The sequence below is a fragment of the Lygodium microphyllum genome, chromosome 1 (genome assembly GCF_053477565.2).
Source record: "Lygodium microphyllum isolate KBCC chromosome 1, Lygodium_microphyllum_v1.1.10, whole genome shotgun sequence".
In the NCBI taxonomy this organism is placed as follows: domain Eukaryota; kingdom Viridiplantae; phylum Streptophyta; class Polypodiopsida; order Schizaeales; family Lygodiaceae; genus Lygodium; species Lygodium microphyllum.
The window spans coordinates 70815049-70833764 of NC_141135.1; the positions used below are offsets into that span (position 1 = coordinate 70815049).

General features: G+C 47.3%; 1 protein-coding gene across 4 annotated transcripts in view; it reads left to right on the forward strand.

Annotated features, from left to right (window-relative positions):
• The window catches only part of HESO1 (Nucleotidyltransferase family protein), a 95053-nt gene that overhangs the window by 56341 nt on the left and 19996 nt on the right, over positions 1-18716 (forward strand). The window lies entirely within an intron of this gene.

The following is an 18716-nucleotide window of genomic DNA, read 5'->3' on the forward strand; positions in this document are numbered from 1 at the left end:
GCAATTTCTGAGACAAATATCACTGTTGCGCGCATGAAATCTAGACAAATCCCCAAATTTTCCAAGTTTTACGTGCACTAATTTCAGTGAAATTGAAAGAATCTCACTAAAAAATGTGAAAAGCCCCAAAATTCATGGGCAAATGTGCACCGACTTTGCAAGTTCTGAGTTAGATTGTCCAAGTCTGTGTTGAGATCCCCAGATTCGAGAAAAGCCCCAAATTTCTGAGCCAATTTTGCACAGATCTGAAGTCTTGTGCTTATGTGCGCGAAGCCCCGTCAGTGGGTGAAGCAATTTTCAGAGAAAAAAAAAAGGTTGAATTTTTTGAAGAAAAAGAAATGACGGGGACGGGTCCGTTGACCCGCCAGGCGTCGCCTGATAGTCACGCCCGCCTGCTGGTCGCGTGCTGGTCGCGTTCATCAGCGTTCGATGCAGTCCCGTTGCATGAAGCTGTTGTGCCCTGCTACAGGTCTTGTTGCGCCGCCTGATGCCACGCCTGGTGACAACGACCAGACCAAGTCTGACGAAACAGGCCGCATGCGACAGCTCCCGTGGCATCAGGCGGCGCAACAGGAGTGCAGCACTACAGCCTGGTGACAACGACCAGACCAAGTCTGACAAAACAGGCCTCATGCGACAGCTCCCGTGGCATCAGGCGGTGCAACAGGACCTGTAGCAGGGCGCGACAGCTTCATGCAACGGGACTGCATCGGACGCTGACGAACGCGACCAGCATGCGACCAGCCGGCGGGCGTGACTGTCAGGCGACGCCTGGCGGGTCAAGGGACCCGTCCCCGTCATTTCTTTTTTTAAAAAAAAATTCAACTTTTTTTTTCTCTGAAAATTGCTTCACCCACTGACAGGGCTTCGCGCACATAAGCACAAGACTTCAGAGCATGTCCATGGTCCTATTTTGGTGGTCTTTGTTGTATGGATTATGATGGGTCATTATCATTGTATCATTGTATTGTATCAGATCACCCATGATCTGAGAGAGGTGTTAGTAGATTAGCGAGCTCATGAGTGAGTTTGTGCAAGTATATTTGTGGGCTGGGCACATTAGATTATTTTAGGCATTTTTCTAGTGATTATTTTTGAGAATTTGACATTATTTTATGGCCGACCAACATTTTATTATTAGTTTATTGCTGCCCGACCTGATGCATTATTCGCGTTATTTTATGCCTATATATTCATGTTTCCTCCTCCTTAGACATCATTATCCACTGGTAGACTTCCAGTGCGGGCTCTGTTGGAGAGAGGGAGTCAGTGCCAGTGCCCACACAATTAGTGACTTAGTATTGTACACTATTGTCTCATGTTTGATATATGGATTCCATTTCTTGAGCATATCTTTGAGCTTTCCCTTTGCAATGTTCTTTTGTTTTCTCTTTTCTTGTGTTTTTGCAGTCTATTACAATAGTCTCTTACGCTTCCATCACTACACCCAGTTTTGAGAGTCCGTACGTTCATGGAAGAGTCATTTTTCTTATTTCATTCCTCAGGATATTGTTGAGGACAACAATCATCCATAAGGGGGAAAACGTTACATCCTTGGACACCTAGATGGCCGCTAGTAGCATTGGTCCTCACAGTGGTCATGAAGTCACTTAGTGCAAATGCACTAAGGGCACTTCAGGGTTAGGGTAGCTGGGTCCTATTTATAGGACTCAAGCCCTATTGTGCACATCATTATGTGATCAACACTCTTGGACTCTTGGAATCTTGGCCTGTAGGCCAATGTGCTCATACACTAGGATGGTGTGGGCTGGTGGTACGGAATGCTAGCTCTCGGGACGTGGTTGTGACCTGTGTTGGTAACTCCTAGACTTGGGGGTGAGCTTATTTGGCTCTACAGGTGAAAGGTGAGTTTGGTGTCCAATACTAGTATGTTTGTGGATATAGCTTGTGTTGTGTCTTGAGTGTAGGTTGATTCGTAGGTGGGTGTTTCACCCAAGATTAAGCACACCTTTGTATTCTTACTAGGGGGTTGCTTTATGGGTGGATATCATCCGCACCATCTTGGTTATGCCTACCTCATGGTCTTCTTATTCTATTTTTGTAGCCTTGTGTTTTGTCAGCCTTTTGGCTTCTTGTGTTGTTTTCTACCTAGCTCTTTAAGTCCATTCGGTGGCTAGAAGACCCTTTTGTAAATATTTCAACTCAGTATTCAAACCTCTTCACACACACACACACACACACACACACACACACACACACACAGAGTGTGTGTGTGTGTGTGGTGCAAACAGTATGGAATACATCATGCTACCTTGTGTAGGCAATGGTTGCAAGCTGCTAAGCAATTCTTGGCTCTGACACACTTTGTTTTGATGGACTTGCCACAAGATCCCCTTTTACTTTCCGTCTCCATAAGATTGGCATAGCTCGTTGATACTTTTTTAATAGAGATCATACCAGCATGGCAAACTTGTTGCACTATCAGAGGAATTGCAGGACAATGATGGGTGTCTCCTAGATCTCTTGGCACCATGTTTGCACTCCCAAAAGAATGGGCGGTGGGGCTCTTCTGGACTTGGAGATGCATATGATTGCTCTCCATTGGTCATAGTTTTAGGCCTTGTGCAAGGGCAAGCAACCTTGGCCTTTGAGTGCTAGGTTTTTCCTTGAGACTTAGGGTATTAAGCATGGGAACATTGGGATTTCTGCCTCATGGTGGCATCTGGTAAATGCTGAATAGCCTTTTCATCTTAAGTCTTCTATGCTGTTGAATCATTTGGTCCACTCTTGGAGATTGGTCCTTGTTAAATCTTCTTGGCACCCATCTTCGGATTGGGAGTCCGCAAACTCCCTCGAAGCAGAAGTGATGGCGGTTTCGAAGACTCTCTCTTGGCAAGGCAAAGAGGAACAAAGGCTGATGTTGAATAGGATGGTGCGCTTGGGACTCATCGCTGTTGCTGATGCTCTTCTACTTGATGCTCTTCTACTTGTTAGTGGGGCTGTTATGTCCTTCAAATCAGTTCGATGCTACTTTGGTGTTCCCCGAGGCTATCGCAATTTGTGGAACGCCATCTCCACCTCTTTACAGGCCATGCAGCCTCTTTTCTCTTCGGACCAAGAGGATCTTTGGTAGGATTGGATGATTAACGGTTGGTTGCTTTTGGATTGTGCTTTGGCTAATCAAATATATCATTTGCTTATATGTGATAAGGATTGGCTTGTCTAGAAAGGCAATATCACTTGGGGTCTCTAGAAAAGCGAAGTGTAGTGGAAATTTGTGGTAATGGCAAGTTGGTTTAACAAAATGCCTTTCTGATCCAAGGTTTTCATTTGGTAAATGTTGATTGGTGTGCTTTGTCTTGCCTTTGCACTCTCCAAGCAAAGGTTTTCCAATGGGTGCTACTTTTTTTATTAGACGTTGGTGACTCAATAGAAACCCCCTACCGTTGGTTCCTTACTTGTCCGGTGGCACAAAAGGTTTGGTCACTACTATCAGCCATTGCAGAGGCGAGCTCAAGCTTAACCACCAAGACCCACGGACCGCTTATTCTCTCAAGGGTTTCAAGCGAGCACTAATGGCTACCTCTCACATAGCCGACACGTTATCCCTCTCTACGAGTGTACTGACCTTACCTTGATGCCCGATTGAGTTGCCTCCTCTCTCAAGCACGCCGGTAGCTCCACGATTCTTGATGCAAGCTCAAGCATCCTCAAGTCTCTTCCTCCAAGCTCTATCCTCCATAGCCACGCGCGAGACGAGAGAAGAGAAGAGAAGAGAAGAAGATGAGAGGAGATAGTGGAGGGCTTCACCTCCAAGATCCCTCACCCTCAAACACTCACTCCCTCCCTCAAGCACTCACAAGCAAGCAAAGAGAAGAGAAGAGAAGAAGAGAAGAAAAAGAGTCTCTTGTTGCCATACACCAAAGAATGAGCTCTCATTCACTTTTTGAACTTTATATACATGCCCTAAAATCCTATGGGCACCCATATTCTTTTTTACATGACCGGCCATTGTGATAAGGTCCTTTTTCCCATTCCCTTCTACTTGGCCCATTTCTTTAGTTTATGCCCGACTACCCTTTTATAATTTGCATAGGAGGGAGCCTAGCGCTCTTTTTCAAAAATTTTGAGGCTCCTTTCATTTAAAAATGCGCTTTTGCCTTTAGCTTAATTTTAGAGGCCGTACTTGCGCCTTTGCTTGTTCTCTATCCTACTTCTTCCATTGCCTCCGTATTTTACTTTTTTTTCTTCCGTCTCGAGCTGGGGTTAACATTACCCCCTCCTAGTATAGTGCCAGTCCCATGGCACTGATGTGGAGTGGTAGGAAGGAGGGATGGGTGTAGCTGTGATGGTTATTTTGAGTGTGTATACAAGCCCTTGCGGGGGTTGGTGTTGGATGGACCGGCTCTTGAAATTGGAGATGAAGTTGGGGTGGGTCCTTCTTTGCTACTGGTCATGAGGGAATTTGTCCTTTGAAATTGAGTATGGTGTTGGACGGATCCAGAAGCTAGATTCGTCATTAGAGTGAGGCGGAGAGGGAGGCTTAATAGATTTATTAAGGAATTGGCGACTTTGGAGATACCCCTTGAGGTCTAGGCGAATCTGAAGGGTGTTGGTGGAGAGGAATGGATGATTGCAGCGGGTAAAGCAACTATCATTCATGTCCTCTAGAAGAGCTAAGCAAAACGAGGGTAGTAGAGTAGCTCGCATCATTAGTTGAGCCATTGCACAACTATCTATAGCATTAGGATCAAAATGGAGGACTGGGAGGCCGTGCTTTTGAGGAGTGGGGTCTTGCCTATGAAGTATCCTAAGCAATCTAAGGTAATTATAGGTGGTAATAAAGGCGGGGTTAGGGCATGAAGAGGATTTGTTATTGAGGTGGATTAGGGTATCATATAAATTTTCGGATGTGAAAACCAGGGCATCTTCATATGTAGTATAATGCGGATTATAAATTATTGGAAAGTCATAGTGGCCATGGACACTGGAGTCAAAATCCACTCCCACCCTTCCAGGATATGGCATGAAAGTTGGGCCGTTTCGCTCGTTGAGTGTTACAAAAGGCCATCCAACTGTCCATGTTGGCATCGCAGATCCTCCTTCTCCATGTGGGTTGGCATTCATAACTAGGCACAAACCTTGGCACCTCAAAAACTCTGTCTTACCAAAATTCCGCATCTTTAGTGCCCCATAGTGTGGGGTTCTACTCCCTCTCCTTCAGCCACTTCTCCCCAAGCCTGCCTCCGACATTAATCACCTCCTCCACCACCTTGATGGGAAAAATCCTACGCAGGGTGGTGGGGAATTGGAATTTAAAGTCGAAGGGGTTCTTGGCCGTTTCTTGCCTTTCCCAAATTACAAGGTCGGCGTGGAAGCTCGTTGGGGAATCGTTCTCGCAAGGGGGAATAGGTGATGGTGGTGCTCTTACTCCTTTGGCATTCCATTTTCTTCGTGTTTCTTCCACCATTTGTTTTCTTCTTTCTCTTACCGCCGCCTTTCTTTCTGTGGGTGTATGTGCGTGTCGTTGCTCATCAAGCCGTGGGGAAGGAGGTGGTGGAACAAACTCTTTCTCATTCAGCCCCATTTCAAAGTTCATGTCCACCTCCTCCTCTTGCCTTGGCTCTTGCTGCTCTCCTTCTGTGAATCCAAGTGCATCCACTTCTTGTGGGGTTAGGCCTGCCAACAGGAGATAGTGACATTGCTCTTTCAGGCTAGGGCCAACTCCCACAGGTTGTGGCGGCATCTGGAGGCTTGCTCTCAGGGCCTTGTGTGCCAATCCCAACTTCTTCTTGATAGCTTCTATGGGCTCTCCCTCCTCTACTTGCCTGACGTCCAACAGGGTATTCAGGAAGGTGCATTGCTGTGTTTGGAAGCCCACCTGGGCGCTCTCTGCTCTGCTTTTAGCAACTACTATGTCTTTCTTCACTTGAGCTAGACAACGCTTTAGGGTTCTCATGCTCCCTTCATTGCGTATTGCCCACTCTTCTGCTCTCCTTATTAATTCTTCACTGCCTTCCCCTTGTCTTCAAGCCAATGCCATGAGCCTCTGTTCCTGGTCTTCAATTTCCAATTTGAGTCGCTATTGTTCCTCGTGTTCCAAGGCTGCCTCTTGTATGAGTTTTTCTATTCTTTGGTGCAATTTGAGGGTTTGCTCTTACCTATATGTTTCCAATGTTGTAGTAGCATCAGTGAGATTCACCATTTCAACTTGTAGTCCTTTATATAGCTCTCCCAAATCCGCAATGTTTTGTTGCATTTTCACGAAGCTTTGCTCTTGCTTGGCCAACCTTGCCTTCCACCGTTCGTCATCTCCTTCCTTTGTTCTGAGCGCTTCCCTTAGCTCGTGTATTTCCTTTTGGTGCATGGCCACATGTCGGGTCTTTTCCAGCTGGAAGGCCGCCATTGACTCCTTTACGGCTTCCAACTCAGCCATCGCTATTCTTTTTTCCTCCTTGGCTTTCCCTAGTTGGGAGAGTAGCTCCGTGACATACTTGTCGTAGTTAAAGGGTGGTGTCACAGTTGTGGGGATGGGAGTTGTGGAGGCTCCCACCTTTTGCCGCTTAGGGTCCTGCCTTGACTCGGCATCGGCTGTTGCTGCCGGTCTTTTTTGCCCTATTGTCGGGGTTGCCATGCTCTTGACTTGAGCTAGTTCCTTATTTATGAAATATTGCACCCAGGCCAAGGTTAGTGGCATCGACCATAGCCGGGGTGCTCTGAGTGGTTGTCGCTGCTGCAGTGGTGGGTATCAAGAGGGTTGGGATGGGGTCACTAGGGGCTTTGCCCTTGCCTTCAGCAACTACCGGGTGTGTCATGTCTGGCACTTGTGTACTCGAGCTTGGGTCTTTATCTCCTCGTGAGCTCAAGGTGCCCAGCTTGTCTAGCCTGCCTTGTTGTTCGATGGACAAGCGTGTGGCTAGTGCGATGTTCTCCTCTTCCTTCCTCTTCAATTCCTTCTTCTCTTTAGCGGCCTTTCTCTTCCTCTGTTCGTTGGCTCTTTTTGACTCTGTCGCTAGCCTCTCAAACTCTTCTCTCTCTTCCTTCGCCTCTTTCTTCGACTCTTCCTTGGCCTTCTGCGAATTTGCTTTCTCCTTTTTCTTCCTCTCTTCCTCATGCTTTGTCTGCATTGTTTTCTTTTTAGTCCTCTTTGCTTTCCTTCAGTTGGATTGAGCTTCTTGCTCCCCCTTCTCTTCACTAACCGTTCTCTCACTTGATTGTTCTTTGTCCTGATGAGGAGGTGACCTACTAGGTGTTTCATCTGCTTCCTCTTCTTCGTCATGTGTCTCTTTTATTGCTTCTTGGATAAGGGTGGTCAAGATTCCTCCATACCCAATAAACGAAGCTTTTGCTGAAGGCTTCTTCCTGTAGGTTTCTTTCGATGCTGGGGACTCTTCCACCTGTTTGTTTCCAAGGGCTAGTGCTTTAATAGATTTGTCTATGGTCTTCTGTACATAGCCATTCCAATCCACCTCATCCAACGAGTGAGCCACCACACTCTCTAGCACACAGGTACGCTGATTCTATGCATGAGTGAGTTATACTTGTGGCTGGAGAAGAGGGAGTGGATCACCTTGGCTTGCAATCAGACTTCCGTGTCGGGGATATTCTAGATGCTTATGCCATCGTTCGTCAAGACGCTCTCATTTCTCATTCTTAGCATAGTATAGACGTCTCTTTTCCACTTTCGGTTCCAATCCCAGTACCTTCTCCACCAAGGCCTTACTGAGCGGGACCTGCACCTGCTTGATTCCTTCTATGCTTCCCACAGATACCGTCCCGCACTTCTTGTCCGGGCTATATGTCCTCAAGAACTCCACACACTTAATGTGGTCAGGCTCCGAACTTTTTGATGTACTTGGCAAGGTTGCATTGGTCTACAATCCTCTTGACGGCCTCCTCACTGGTCACCACCCCTCCGATGTTGTGAAGGCTCCTGAATTTGAGCTGGCTGTGTGCCCGGTTTTCGAGGGAGAGACCGTACTTTGCTCTTTTCTCTTCCGTGAAGGGGAGGCGATGGGCTTGGTCTTGCTACGACATCTTCAACTTTTGTTATAAGCCATGGTTTGTCATTAGTGCTTTTTCAAAACAGTCACTTGCTGGAAAGAAACACTTCATTTTTGCTGAATTAAAACGTTTTTAGTATAGAAATAGACTTCCCTTCCAAGCTTTATTTCCAAGTTTGTGACATTTTTCCAAATCGCTATCTAATGTTTTCCTTCCTTTTCTATTCTTAGATGTGGATTGAGGCTTTTAAGATGTGTTTTTCCTTTTCTTGCTTCCCTAGGTTTCTTGTTCCCCTAGGTTTTTGATTTGATTTTGATTCACCTTATCCCTCCCCTTTTGAAAATAAGAAGAATCCTTCCGAGGATCAAAGGGTTAGAGGATGAAGGGCCTTCGGCACATAGTGTTAGTGTTTCACTTTCGTTTGAGCCAATCGTAGAAATTTGGGTTATATTCTAAATTAGCGTAGTGCAGAATCTAGCTAGCATTCCAATCTTTTCTATTGTCCTCAACTATTTTTTTCAATATGTGGAGTAAGTTCTTGTTGAAGCTCTCAGCTTGACCATTAGCTTAAGGATGGTAGGGGGTAGACTTTTTATGTATGTAGGATCACGTGCATGACAATGAGCTCCTAAATAACCTGATTCAAAAAAGGCTTTCCTTGATCATTGACCAACTCTATAAGGCATCCAAACCTAGTCATAATGTTAGAATACAAAAAATTGGCCACATGAACTGCTTTATTATCCTTCAGGGCGACTTGAGCCTCCTCCATCCACTTTGTAGCATAATCAGTGCAAACCAAAATATATTGATTGCTCGTCGTCCGAGGGGCGTATGCCTACATGTGTAACGTAAGTGAGGACATTAAGCAAGAAGTCGCCGGAGTTCACTCGCGCAATGTGCAGCTTCTCCTCAGTGAGAATGCGATCTAAATAAGGATATCACTTAATGTGTTCTTCCAGGGGTCGATTACGAATGGTAGTTAATACCCTATAGGAAGTTGGAGCTACATATGTTGGGTCATATTCGGATGCCTTGATTGCGTGTCGCTGCTCGGTGTTGATCATTATTTGGCATTCCTCTAACTTCCATTGCAATCGAAGAGCATACCATTTTCGCAAGGAGGATTGATTCGTTGTCAGCAAGTTGTTTCAACTTTTCAATTTCTTGGTCTGTGGCCATGATCGCGGTCCTGTTATACGACGTAATGAGATGTTGTTTAATTGCCTGTTCTTTGGATATCTCCGTTGCAATTAACTCCTCAGCCACTTCGGAAGCCTTAATGAATACAAATTCGGACTCCTCCCAAGAGCAAGGGAGTGTTCGCATTTCCGTTGCTATAGGTTCCTCCAAGAGGCCTAAGTCTAGTCGATCGTAGCTTTTAGCGAGTGTCATGAAAGTCGCGTCTAAGCGTCTAAGACAAGTAACCAAGTCATCCCCCGTATTTTCAGCTAAGTCCACGGCCAAGGTCAGAATTCACATGTTGTAAACAAGTTGTGGGCAGTTATAGCTCACACCTCTTGGAGCTTTCTTCACTTGTATCTTACTTCCAGCCTATCAAGGCTTGCTGAGGCTTGATGTAGGCCTTCTTTGGCCCTCATTTGTGCCCCCTTTCGGCCCCATTGTTGACACGTGGGATAGCAAACCCCCCCAGCTAGTTCACATTTTTTTTGCGCCTGTTTCAAAATCTGGCCCAAAAATCACTCTTTTTGTCATATCTCGGGCATCCGTTATGCTTAGGTAAGCTGGTTCTACAATGTCCTCGTCCTCATCATTCATCTCGGTGATAGTGGCTACTCATAGTTTGACAGGGGATGCTAGCATTGGAGGCTCATGCAGTGGATGTGTGGGAGGGAAATACTTCTTTATGCAGTTGCCATTGAAGAAGTCTATGCCCTCACCTTTTAGGGTTTTGAGTTCTACATTGCTAGTTATGCTGATGGTTCGAACTCTGGAATAATCTAATCCCCTAAATTTCATTTTTTGTTTGTGGCTCTTGACTGAGTACAGCGGTATTAAGTCACCCTGTTCAAAGTCTTGCTGCTTGACATGCTTGTTAAACCAGTTTTTGCGTCTTGCCCTCTCACATATTAGCGCATGGGTGGCTAGAAGCTGAGTTTCCGATAAGCGTTTGAGCTCAACGAGGCGTTCCGTCCATGCCTCCTTCCCATTCCATCTCTCTTGAAGGGCTATCTCAAGCTAGGAACGAAGAATTCTAAGGATAGAATTGCCTTAGTTCCATAGGTCAACCTAAAGGGAGTTTAACCCACGACTGTTTTATAAGCCGTACGGAAGGCCCACAAGGCTGCCATAAACTTGTTATCCCAATCGTTGCGCGAAGCAAAGACTAGTTTGGTCAGGACATTTACCAAGATTTTATTTGTGGATTCAGCTTGGCCGTTTGCTTGAGGGTAATAAGGGGAAGACTTCGGGTGGATGATTAGAAAGGTGGATAAGAGATGAGCTATCACTTCGTTGAGGAGGTGCGTGCCTTTGTGAGTACGTCTTGCATTTCATGCTCACACATACATCTGCGCAACAATTCGTCTTGTCCTAGCCTGTAGAGTTGGCCTGCTATCAACTGATAGGGTTGGATCTTTAGGATGAGTCACCTAAGTCGGGCCTTTTCTATTGGTCGTTCAGGTTGTCCATGCTCAAGCACTTCGACTATGTCATCTTCCCAATACGACATCATATTGGCTCTAACAAATCTTTTTCACTGGATAAGCGGAATAGATGCGTGTCCAGCAGTTTGTCCACAATGCCTTGTCCAACAGCTTCTCTCGTGGGGATGCGAGACATATGGTCAGCGATGTAGTGTTGCCTCCCTTTATGCACCACCATGGAGAAGTCAAATTCTAAAAACAGAAGTAGCCATTGAGCGATGAGTCCTGTAGCACAGGGTTTATTAACAAGATATAACAGGGCTTGATGGTCAACAAAGAAGGTAAATGGCGTAGCTAAAAGATAATGCTGAAATTTCTTTACAACAAATACCATGGCCAAACCCTCTCTCGCCGTTGTTGAGTAATTCATTTCGGTCTCAGTGAGTTGTTTGCTAGCAAAGCTCACTGGGTAGTCTAGGTTGTGTTTACCAGGTTGGCACAACACAGCTCCTACGGCGAATTTTGAAGTGTCAATGTGCACATGGAACATGAGTGTCCAATCTAGGGCTTGTAGAATTGGTGCCGTGGTTAGAGCCTTTTTCAGTTCCTCATATGCGCTTTGGCATTCCTCTGTCCATTCGAATATGATCAATAGCTTGTATAGAGGTCTAGCAATCAATGCATAGTTCATTACGAACCGTCGATAATACCCTATATGGCCTAAGAAGCACTGAACGCCTTTGTAATCAGTTGGGGGTGGAAGATCGACAATGACTCTAATCTTCGAGAAATCTGTGGCAATGTCGTTCTTTGACACCACGTGTCCTAGGATGCATCCATGCTTCACCCAAAGCTGGCACTTCAAGGGATTTAATGAGAGACAATATAGTCGACACCATTCAAAGACTGCTCGGAGTCTATCTAAGTGTTCTCTCCAAATAGAGTGAACACACAAGTCATCCACGAAGACCTCTTAACTTCTTCCTAAGCATGTCTTTGAATATCGTGCACGTCAGTCATTGGAAGGTGGCTGGCGCGTTAGTTAACCCAAAAGGTATGACTATGTAGGCAAAGACGCTCCATTCGGTGGTGAATGAAATCTTATGCCTATCATTAGGATGCACTTACACCTGATTGTATTCAGAGAAGCCATCCAGAAAACTGTAGGCCTCTTTGCCAGCCACTCTCTTGAGCATGTGCTTGGTGTATGATAATGGATAGTTCTCTCTCTTCGTAATGTGTTGATTTATAAACATGTTGGTAGCTATAAGCCTTGACTAGATTAACTCCTGTTTGTCATGTCACCTGCTACCTCGCCTTCCGACTGTTTCTCACGCCCGTCCCTGTCCATTGCCATCGCTTGTAGCTTCCCCTCCCTCGCATGTGGCCCTCGCTCTCGCCCCTTGCCCGTCACCCCCCGCCTGCGGATAGGTGGCGCCTGCTTTGCCCATTGCCCCCTGCCTGTGGATTGGTGGCGCCTGCTCTGCCTGTCGCCTTCGTGCCCACTGGCCGTCGTCCCTGTCTGTGGCCCTCGTCTGCAGCCTGTTGCCCCTGTCTAGTGACGCTTGCCCTGCCCGTTGCCTTGCCTACGGCCGAGTAGCGTATCCGTCCCGTGGCGCCTCCGCTTGGTGATGCGTGCCCTGCTCGTCGGCCTGCCTGCGACTCAGTAGCGCATTCCCCTTCCTTTCCCCCCCCCCCAAACCACCACTACCACCCGTGGCGTGCCGCCTTGCTATCCCTCCCCTCACCAGGCAAAGCCCTATGCCAGACCCCCTCCTCCCTTTTCCCCACCCTCACCCCTTCACGCTACCCCCACCTCTTCCGCCTTGAGACCCGGCTAGGCAGACACACCACCTAATTGGAAAACAGCAAACCCCCTCGCTAGTTGCTCTCTCTCCCTGCAACAACCTCCCCCCCCAGTAGCACAGTAGCGTGATAGGTAGATTCTCAGTAGGGACGCACAATGGAAACCTCTGGTTAGACGCCGGCGCATTCTGCGAGTGCCCCCCAGTCAAACACCTTGCATATCATCCTCTCCGAGGAACAACTCTTAGCTGTACGTGCCACAGAGCTGGAGTTGAAAGAAACAATGATCTTTGGTCAAGTCGTTGGACACTCCCCATCGAGGGCCCAGCTGCGGGATTGGCTCCACTCCACGCTGCGCATTGGCAGCAGCTCATGAGCTAGTGGAGAGCGCACCCTATGTCTCCACGAAGGGGGTCATTTACATGGTTTCTTGGTATAGCAACTTCACAGTGGAGACATTTGCTCTCCATAATAGATTCCTCAGACATCCAGTCACTTTACTTTTTCCCTCACTGGCAATAGAGTACCGCCAGTTAGTGGAGGACTTTGGACGGCTCTTCGACACAGTTCTTCTTGTCTCCTTCGCGGATGTAGTGACAGCTGCAGGAGTCCCAAAGGTAGGAGTGGCTGTGAAAGACATAAAAGAGTATACTAAAGTTCTTGGAGATTGAGATAGGAGGTTACTCCTTTAGGCAGTAGTTCATTGTGACTGGGCAACCAGGGCAGTGCCTGCGTTGCCACGACTTTGGGCATCAGGTAGTAGATTGCAAGTGTTTCGGAGCCAAGGCGGCTTTGCCGATAGGCCCGTAGGTGGACGTTGACGGCTTCACACGGGTCGAGAGACGACCGAGAGGGAGATAGCAAGGGGGCCGTAGCAAGCTCCTCAAACGCAGCAATAGCAGGGAGCAGGAGGGTGAGCGATGCCCCCTCAGCAGAGCACTGCGCAAACCCCCCCTGCATGCCCCACCTGGTAGGACCGCAGTCCCCCACATCCACCACCCGTGCCATGGACTACCTCACCTGAGATTCCATAGCCCCCATACCCACCTACCCCCACCTCCCATGCCTCCCCCACTGACCCTGGCCCAAAACCCCCTCCTTCTAGGGCCACCATTCCCTCCTCTCCCTGCCCCCCCGCAACAAAACCCCCCCCCCAAAACCCAACACCCGCCACGTACCTCCAACCATACCTCGATCCTCTTCTCCCCTACCACCTCCCCTGCTGAGCACCCCCTGCGATCCACACCTGTTTCAAGTGATCCCCCCCAAGCCCATCCCCCCTCCTCCCACAGGAGGTGATGAGCTACACATGCCTACATCCTCCTTGCACCAGCAGCTTTTCCCCTCCCACACAACCACTAGCTCATCCGCCCCTGCTGCCCATCACACTTTCCCGAGATAGACACAGTTGTTGCCACAGGAGTTCTTCCGCAGTGGCCTGTGGTCCTACCTGAGAGTTGCGGAGCGCAGAGAGTTTCCACTACCTCTAGAGATGGGGATCTTCGTGGTTCGTAAGTCAAGGAGGGGCAATGCCCATCTACTATCACAACCGGATGGACCAAACTACGCCTTTTTCCTTCAGTCTTCTCACTCAGTGTCGAGGTCTCACACTTGAGCATTATCTTTCGAGCCCCTCCACAGTGGAGAGCTCCGAGGGATGTGAACGGGTGGCCCCTGGCACAGGTGGCCCGTTTCTACTAGTATACAGAGTCACGACTCTCAGCATGGTTGATAGATGCACTGGTAGTACCACCTGGAGCATCTATCATCCCCACCATGGGGGATTGGAGTTCAATGTCCACACCTGTGGCAAAGTGTACTTGCATGCCCCATAGTTTTTCCTCCTCATCAGCAGCCTCCACACCAAACAGATGCCTGTTCGATCGATCACAGGTTTTCCCATGAGCTTACACCTTGCATCTTGGAATGCGAATAATCTCCGCTACAGTGGGGCACGTGGTTCCAGGAAGTTGATTCTTCGGCAGGAGTTACAGTTGGCCCTTGCAGGACGGTTAGACATTCTATTTCTACAAGAGCATAAGCTCACCCTCGCCCAGGTCCATCGGGTAGGGAAGGTTCTCCTAGGTAGGTCACACACCTACTGGGAGTACGCCATTGGTACTTATCGGTACGTATGCACCTCTATTGGCCGGAGCCTTATCACCTGCGTACGGGATCACGGGGCAATTGTGGCAGGGAGAGTTCTATGGGTCTGGTTGGATATTGGAGACTCGTGCCTCGAAGTCCTCAATGTGTATGCCCCCACCTAAGGTCAAGGCATGCAGCAGGTTCTGGGTGGAGATTGTAGCAGGACTCCCAGAGGTGGACTCTTGGATTGTTCAACAACATGGAGGCCTTAGAGGATCAGCATGGTAGAGGTAGAAACTACTAGGGCATGGCTGGGGAGGAGCAGGAAGCATGGGAGATCTTCCTACTGGCAGTAGGAGCTTGCGATGCTTAGAGAGACCCAGCTTTTCACAAGAGGGAAAGGTTGTTGGCCTTCTTGTGGGGATACAGGCGGCTAGGTGGAGTCTTGCTGGAGCGGTTGGACAGGTTCTATGTGGGAGAGTGGGGATGCTCTTGCAGAGGCCAGATAGGGCAGTTGGCTGGCACCACTCTGTCACTGCCCGGTCCTCCTGACACTTGACCCCCTTGCATCTTCCTTAGGTACACGATCATATTGGATCCTTGACTCGATCTACAGGAGAGAGAAGGTGAAGAGACAGATAGAGCAGATTTGGACTAGGGAGTGGAGCAGGAGGGACTGGATCGTAGAGGAGGTTGTAGAGGTCCTAACTGAGTCGAGCAGTGTCTGCCAGGAGGCAGCCCTACAGGCCAGGCAGCAGTGCTGGGAGGAGGAGAAAGAAAAGGGAAAGAAAAGATGGTATGTAAACTCAAAAGGAGTTTGTATGGGCTGAAACAAGCACCAAGACAATGCTATTATAAGTTTGATACATTTACGCAATCTCAAAGTTTCCATATAATTCAAGTGGATCATTGCTTGTACACCAAGAAGGCAGCATATCTTGGTTCTATATGTTGATGACATGCTGATTGCTGGCAAGGATACTCATGCCTTGGACTCACTGAAGCAAAGTCTTCATGGCAGCTTTGACATGTAGGATCTTGGTGGTGCAAATCACATTCTTGGCATGCGAATACTCAGAGATAGGTCAAAAGGATTACTCTATCTATCTCAGCAGGAGTATATCTCCAAGGTTTTGTGGTGTTTCAATATGGAGGGGGAAAAAACAATTGGGGTTCCATTGCCTCCATACGTGAAACTTAGTGCAGAGGACAACCCTACATTTGATGATGAGAAGATTGAAATGGCCAAGACACCATATGCTTCAGCTGTTGGCAGTTTGATGTATGCTATCGTTGCTACACATCCTGACATTGCGTTTGTAGTGGGAGTGGTTAGCAGATATATAGCAAATCCTGGTAAAAAGCATTAGGAAGCAGTGAAATGTATTATGAGATACCTCAAAGAGGCACAAAGGATTTGTGCATCTGCTTTGGAAAGCAGAAGGCATCTGTCGTTGGCTTTACGAATACAGACTATGCTGGTCATGCGGACTGCAAAAAGTCCACTTCTGGGTATGTGTTTACCTTCACAAGAGGAGTCTCTTGGATCTCCAAGCTACAAAAGTGTGTTGCATTGTCTACTACAGAGGCAGAGTATGTGGCTGCCACTGAGGCCTACAAGGAGGCTTTATGGCTTTCACGTTTGGTGGGAGAGCTTGGCATCACAGAGTTATCTGCTCTCCATTGTGATAGTCAGAGTGCTATCAAGCTAGTACGGATTTACATTAGGCCAAGCTATCCTTTGGCCTAGTTTTATTAGCAATGTGTACTAATGCTTTGGGTTGGGTGGTGCAAAATGAGCTGTGAACAAAGGTAAAATCAATAGGATTAAGCTACTTGATGATTCTCAAATGGTGCTGAATTTATTTATTGATGACACTAACATATTGTGAAAAATGATGGAACATCAATTATAAATGTTTGGAACTGCTTGAATACCTTATGTATGGCTTTTGGCTCTAGGATAAATCATAACAAAACATGTATGAGGAGTCTAATCAAGCTTCCACCACCTTTCTTGGTTGATCGATCAAGGCTACAAAATCACCACCACCACCACAACAACAGTCAACAACCCAAACCACCACCAACAAAAAAAAAAAAAAGTGATTGTTTTTTGGTACGATTTCGTACAAATTCGTACGGTACGAATCGTATAGTACGAATTGGTTCGTACTACGTACGAGTGCAACTATGGTTCTTATGCTTGAGTGAGTTCCTTGTTAATTACAAACAGTCCTCAACTTACTCTCACTCTGTGTATGTGTGTGTACTGTTTTCCGTGCACTGTGCGCAATTAGACTTTAGCTTTTCTTAAGTGTGTTTCGAGTGCTGGAAATTAGAGTGAGTGAGAAAACCAAAGTGTCTAAGCGGTCTGGTTTATGGGTTTGGCATGATTGGCTTATATATTCAGTTTTTGGCTGTCCTTGCCGCCGTATAGGGTTCTTCACTATACCTCCCGCCCCGTCAAGATTTGTTTGGGGTCCACGACTCCGCTTTATGCCGCTAACAGACTGAGTCACTAAATAGTCAGGTAGTGTCGTCTTTATGCCTTCATCTCACTGGTTCTTCTATTCCTTGCGCCAAAGGGATGTTTCAGGTGTTTGCATGGCCTTCAGAGGTTTGTATGATCGGTGTCTAGGTGGATTTGGTCCAAAACTTATAAATTTTGGGAAAAATCAGATTTGACCCAACAAGTTTAAGTTATAGGGGCCGAGTGAATGACTCGGACGGACCGAATGGCTGAGGCTAAGTGAAACTAGGCCAAATTGAGATGGTCCAAGGGCCGAATGGTTGAACGGTTGGGCCGAGTTGGGCAGCTTGAGGCCAAATTGTAAGGGTTGAATGGTCGAGCGGATGACTCGGACAGACCGAGTCTGGGTGGGCCGAGAGTAAGTGTGTGTCCGAATGTACCATGACGACTTGAATGGGCCGAACGACTAAGGACAAGTGGGTCGAGGGCCGATTCTGGGACTCGGTCCGAGTAGCTCGGATGGGCCAAACGCCACACGTTTTTTCCGAAATGACGAAAAATTCTTAGTGCCGATTGATTCTGAGCTTCACACCTACCAAGCACTTCCAGATCCTATCTATGCATGAAGGAAAAGGTGTGCGTCTACCTGTAGTGGGCAACAAACGTGTTAGCGGCAAGATCGAAGTGGATCTATGCAATGGAGCTCTCTCTCTCTCTCTTTCTCTCACAACCAGGGTTTCAAATGAGCTCTCCCTTGGTGTCCTGGATATTAAACCTCTTCCCAGAAAAGTTCTTGCCACTTCTAATTTCTCACTTGTCGATCTTAATCCCCTCGAGCACTCTTTCTTCCCGTTTTTCTTGATTTGTTCCTTGGTCGGGCCTGTTTTACAGCAGCAAACCCTACGCTTTTCGAACTGATTTCTTAACCTTAAAATGCAACAAGAATCGAAAGTAAAGTACTGAACTGATTTCTCTTATTTTGCTATTCATCCAATCATTAAAATAACTAAAATACTTACTTGTTTGTGAAGATAAAAAACCCCAAACTTCCTACCTATCTCAAGCTCCGGTTCGGGGATGAAACCCTTACTTCAATGCTCGATTTGAAGCGCGCAAGCGCTGAAGCTTGAATCTGTTGTCATGGCAACAGAACCAAAATGTAGAGGCGACGAGCTCAAGCTCAACCACCAAGACCCACGGACCGCTTATTCTTTCAAGTGTTTCAAGCAAGCACTAATGGCTACCTCTCACATAGCTGACGCGCTATCCCTCTCTACGAGGATAATGAGCTTACCTTGATGCCCGATTGAGTTGCCTACTCTCTCAAGCACACCGGTAGCTCCATGATTTTTGATGCAAGCTCAAGTATCCTCGAGCCTCTTCCTCCAAGCTCCATCCTCCATAGCCACGCGTGAGACAAGAAAAGAGAAGAGAAGAGAAAAAGAAGAGAGGAGATGGTGGAGGGCTTCACCTCCAAGATCCCTCACCCTCACACACTCACTCCCTCACTCACACTCACTCTCTCTCTCAAGCACTCAAGCAAGCGAAGAGAAGAGAAGAGAAGAAGAAGAGTCTCTTGTTGCCACACACCAAAGAATGAGCTCTCATTCACTTTTCGAACTTTATATATACAGCCCTAAAATCCCATGGGCACCCATCCCTTTTTTTACATGAGTGGCCATTGTGGCAAGGTCCTTTTTCCCATTCCCTTCTACTTGGCCCATTTCTTTAGTTTATGCCCGTCTACCCTTTTACAATTTGCCCTTCTAGTCAAAGGA